The sequence below is a fragment of the Triticum dicoccoides genome, chromosome 3A (genome assembly GCF_002162155.2).
Source record: "Triticum dicoccoides isolate Atlit2015 ecotype Zavitan chromosome 3A, WEW_v2.0, whole genome shotgun sequence".
Classification (NCBI taxonomy): Eukaryota; Viridiplantae; Streptophyta; class Magnoliopsida; order Poales; family Poaceae; genus Triticum; species Triticum dicoccoides.
Window position 1 is genome coordinate 709,772,229 of NC_041384.1, and position 4,956 is coordinate 709,777,184.

The 4,956-nt window shown below is 46.4% G+C and overlaps 1 pseudogene; it reads right to left on the minus strand.

The window, feature by feature from the left end:
* Positions 1-1,947: 1,947 nt before the first annotated feature.
* On the minus strand, positions 1,948-3,704 carry LOC119273041 (annotated as a pseudogene).
* Positions 3,705-4,956: the final 1,252 nt, after the last annotated feature.

The following is a 4,956-nucleotide window of genomic DNA, read 5'->3' on the forward strand; positions in this document are numbered from 1 at the left end:
GATTTATTTTTTCATGTAACTTACTAGGTTCCTACTCTCTTTTATACAGAAATGAATTTTACATGTAGTTTACTTTTGGGTTAGTAAATTACTTTTTTCATGTTAATACAACTTGATCTAAGGTAGTTTTTACTGGACATACATGACAGTTGTTTTTTTTTTGTTTGTAAATAAGCTATATATACAAGCGGATTTACTTTGGGTTTTTTCATTAGATATACACGCTAGTTACACTGTACTTTTTGTATTTTTTACAGTACATTCTAATTACATGCTAATGATTTGTAATTAAGGTGTATATACAACTGAATTTACATGTATTTCATGTATGATTTTCCACCGGATATACATGCTAATTACTAAATCCATACACATGCTTTATTTTTTATAAATAACCTGTATATACAATTGGATTTACATGTATTTTACTTAGGTTTTACACTGGACATGCATGCTAATTACTAAATGCATATACATGCTTCTTTTGTAAATAACTTGTATATACAACTGGATTTACATGCTTCTTACTTAGGTTTTCCATTAGCATGCTTTTTTTTGCAGATGTGGTTGTTATTCAGACAATCAAACCTAGCAAGGGGGAGGGGCCAGGTTTTTTTCACTTTATTATTCACTAGCAAAAGGGCCATGTGTTGCAACGGAAGAAAAAAAATCATAATCTTCAATGGCGATGACCACATTTTGCTCACATCTCATCGCATGATTTTGAATTTTTGTTCACAAATGCAAGAAAATGTTTTTTTTAATTTATTCACAAATAGGAGCAATGTTCACAATTTTTAAAAAATATTGTGGTTGTCAAAAAAACTTGGTAACTCAAAGAATTATTCTGAATTTCAAGAAACATTTTTAAAAATATACACTATAATATTTTGATCCTCCCCTGCAGTTGATTCTTCAAACTTCACGCGGGTATAGAGTCACAAAGAGTAGAAGCATTACCATTCAACTACATACCTTCGATCATTCGTGAACATTTTTACAAATTTGGGAACATTGTCACAAATCTTGAACATTTTTTACTATTTAAAAAAAATATTTAATTTTGAACATTTTTTCATATTGTGAATGGTTTTTAAACACTTTCTTTTGAATCGGCGAACAATTCTAGAATAGACGAACATTTTTTAGAAATTTGTGGATTTTTCTAAAATTCATGAACATTTTCTGAATAAGCAAACTTTTTATTAATCAATAAACTCTTTTGTATTTCACGAACTGTTTTTAAAATTTTAGGATATTTTTTTGAAATGCATGAACATTTTTGAATTAGCAAAAAGTGTGTTCAATTTCATTAATAATTTTAAATGCACGAAATTGTTTATGAAAATCATCAATTCTTTTTGATTTTATGAACATTTGTTTCAAAATTGCGAACATTGTTTTTAATATGCGAGCAATTTTAAATGAACGTTGCATTTTATTTTGTCTTGAAAATTTTATTTCAAAGTTGCCAGTTTTTCAAAATTGGCCGAATGTTACAAAATTTGGTCAAATCTGAGTCAAATTTTGGTCAATTTTCAGCCAAATTTAAGTAACTAGTTATGCGCTCCTGCAGGAAGTTGGTCCGGTCAGCGCCCTCTCATGTCTTGTAGTCTTCGAGTGTATATATAGAAATTTTAGGACAAATTATCGAATAGAGTAAAAAAATGCATTGAAAAGATGCAAGTCATCATCTCTCTTCTCTTAAATTACACAACCCAATGAGCTAAGATCATGCAAAAAATAAGAAGACCATGTGTAGAACGTTATTGATCTTGATTACATTTATTTTATTTTAAAGTGCACTGTGAAGATGGAAGTATACCTTTTTACGGACAAATCAAATTTTAAAGTCAAATGTCCCCTCTTGGCGCCAGACGGAGGGAGTATTTTTTTCTCAACAATGAGGCAGAAATCGTATAGTATATACCGGGTGCTGATGCTGCATTAATTCCCGGCCTTTGTTATCACCAGGCGGCAGACATGAGCTTCTTCAGATACCCGATGCTTGTTGGCGCCTGCCACGTCCATCTCGGAGAGCTTGTTCAGGTACCCGATGGCGCCTCTTGCACCTTTTGCTCACCGACGACGACAGGAGGCACGAGATGGCGTACTTCTTGACCGTGTCCCCCGGGCTCGGGTCCAGCAGGTGCACCGGGTTCGGCACGCTCTTGTCATCCTTCTTGACGCTCCTCGCGTTCGCCGGGCAGCTCATCAGGGTCGCCGCCGCCACCTCCCGCGCGCCGTTCGACTTGGCCTCCAGCAGCCGCACCAGCAGCGGCATGCACCCGTGGTCGGCCACTCGGCGCTTCATCTCAGGGGAACTGGAGATCCTGCAGATGCCCCCCGCGCCCGCCTGCTGCGCGCCACGGAGCCGTCCCGGAGCACATGCGCGAGCTGCGGGAGCACGCCGAGGGACACAAGTGTGTCCGGCGAGACGGCGCCCACGGCGGACTCCTGCGGCAGTGGGCCATCGAGGTAGGCGAGCAGGCTAGGCAGCGCGCCCTCGGACACCACGGCGCGCCGCAGGCTAGGCAGGAACTTCGCCGCGTACTACTTGGAACCCAGCACGCCGCCGCGGTCGAGAAGGCTGATCATCACGCGCACGATGCCTTCCTCGGCGAGCGCTTGGCGGACCTCCGGCACCGCGGAGAGGTTCTTGAGCGTGCCCGCGGTCGCGGATTGCGAGATGGAGTCCCCGGTCTGGCAGATTTCGATGAGTAGACGACGCGGGCAATCTTGGGTGACATGGACAGACGCTGCAGCGTGATGATGGCCTTCTCCCGGTGACATGGACGGACTCTGCCAGCCGGATGAGCGGTGTCCACCTTCTCCCTGATCTTGGGCGCCGTCGCCATAAGCGGCTGCACCAGCGCGGCCACGTTGCCACGGCCGAGCGCCGACATCACGCTCTTCTCGTCCTCGCGCAGCGCATCATGGAGCCCCTCCACGGCCCGGTGCTTCGTCTCGGTGTGCCCGGTTTGCAGCCTAGCGAGCAGCTCCCGCACGTCCATCTGCGAGGCTGCTGCCGCCACCGCCTCAGAGCATCTCCAACAGCCGCCCAATGCGCGGCGCCCCAAAAACAGGTTTACAGCGCGCAAGTAAATTTTTTTAGGGCGCTAGAAGACGTTTGCTCCAACAAGCGCTGTAAAATATGCTGCGCGTGCAAGTCCAACGGTCCCAATCAAGCAGTCCCATCTGCAGCAGCCCAGAGTTTGCAGCGCGCGCGACCGGGCGCACTAAATATGCTGCGCGCGATGCCTTTTTGATGCGCGCTGCATTAGTTATAGCGCGTGCGCTTCTTGTGCGGCTGCTGGAGATTTTAAACCGGGTTCGCGCGCGCTAAAAGCAATTTTTATACCGCGCGGCGCTCATATAGCGCTTCTGTTGGAGATGCTCTCAGGAGGAGACGGAACGTCGCATCTGACAGCACACCTGTCTTGACAAGCAGCGCGCAGTCCAAAGGCTGAGGTCCAGCTTCCCGGTGAGAGCGTCGAGGTCGCTCTGCATCTGCAGCTTGCCAGCCTTGGGCGGCGAGCGTGGCTGCAACGGACTGCGGCAGCTCACGGCGGCACCCTCTCCAGCCTCACTGCGATGGTCTTCCACCGCCCGCCAAAGACGGTCGCCGCGTCCAGCGCCGCCGACACCAGGCCCCGTGCTCGCTCGAGCAGACGCTGCAAGCTCATTTCAAGCTCATTAGGCATCCACTAGATTAGTGATGCTCGCTAGCTCCTCAGTTAGTAAAGGAAGAAGCGGACAAATCCTGGAGGGAGAAAACAGCGGAGAAGAAGCTAGAACAAATTCAGACAAAATCAATTCAGATAGATTGTCTTGTGGGTTGAATTGTAAAAACGTCTGGGGTATCTACAAAATGTGCGGTGATGACCGGCTTGGGCCAGTTGGCGTCACTTGTCTCGGTCCTAGAACTTGCACATAATGTGCAAATTTAGACCATTATGTGCAAGTTCTAGAACCGAGGAGTTAGATTTTGCAAATTTTAGGACTAAACCATCGCAAATTCTAGGAGACAGACACCCTGGCATCAATGGGATGGACATCAGGGAGCGCCAACGCTAGTCCGTGGAGGGATGTCGGACAACAGAGGCCATGACTCGGGAGGCAAAGGAGAGGAGCATAGCGTTGCCGTGCCCGGCCGTCGGCCCGCCAGAGAGGGGCCGGCCTTGCGCCAATGGCGGAGCCAGGAAAATTCAATGAGGAGGGCCAAACGTTGCTAAACCTAGTTGAGGAGGGCCAGTCCATTAAAATACTCTGTTTTAGCAGCAAAAAAATATGTGTTTACGCTAGTATTAGTCTTAAACCAATGACATTAGGGAGGTGGGGGGGGGGGCAGGGCCCCTGCTGATCCCGCTGTCTCCGCCACTGCCTTGCGCCGCCTAAGGGGCCATCGGCGTAGGTGGGGGGAGGGAATGACGTCAGCATGGAGGCAGCACCTTAGGCGGCAGAGAAGTGAAATTTTCGCTCCTAATTACTCCCTCCGTATTATATTAGTTATCGTTTAAATGGATGTAGAACGAGCACTACGTATAGTGGTTAGTTATCAAATTGCGCATGTCAGGTTTGTCATAGTAGTAGAGGTAGGTAATTAATCCTAACAATCGCTAGTTCGCTATTATTTTCTCCGTAAATTAATATAAAAGCGTTTAAATTACTATTTTAGTGATCTAAATGCTCTTATATTAGTTTACAGAAGGAGTACTCGTTAAGCTCCTGTTTTTTTTTCTTTTTTTAGAATTCGTTAAGCTCCTCCTTTTTTTTTGAGGGGACGTTAAGCTCCTCCTGTTAGGCGTGCACTACAGGCCCGGCCGGGCCAGGCACGTGGGCTGACGTGCCGGCACGCCTACACCGGCCCAGTTGGCCAGGTTTGGGCCTAATGTTACCCCTAATAAAAAAAGGAAAAGAAAAACCTCGAGAAAACCTCCCCGCTCGACGCCAAAA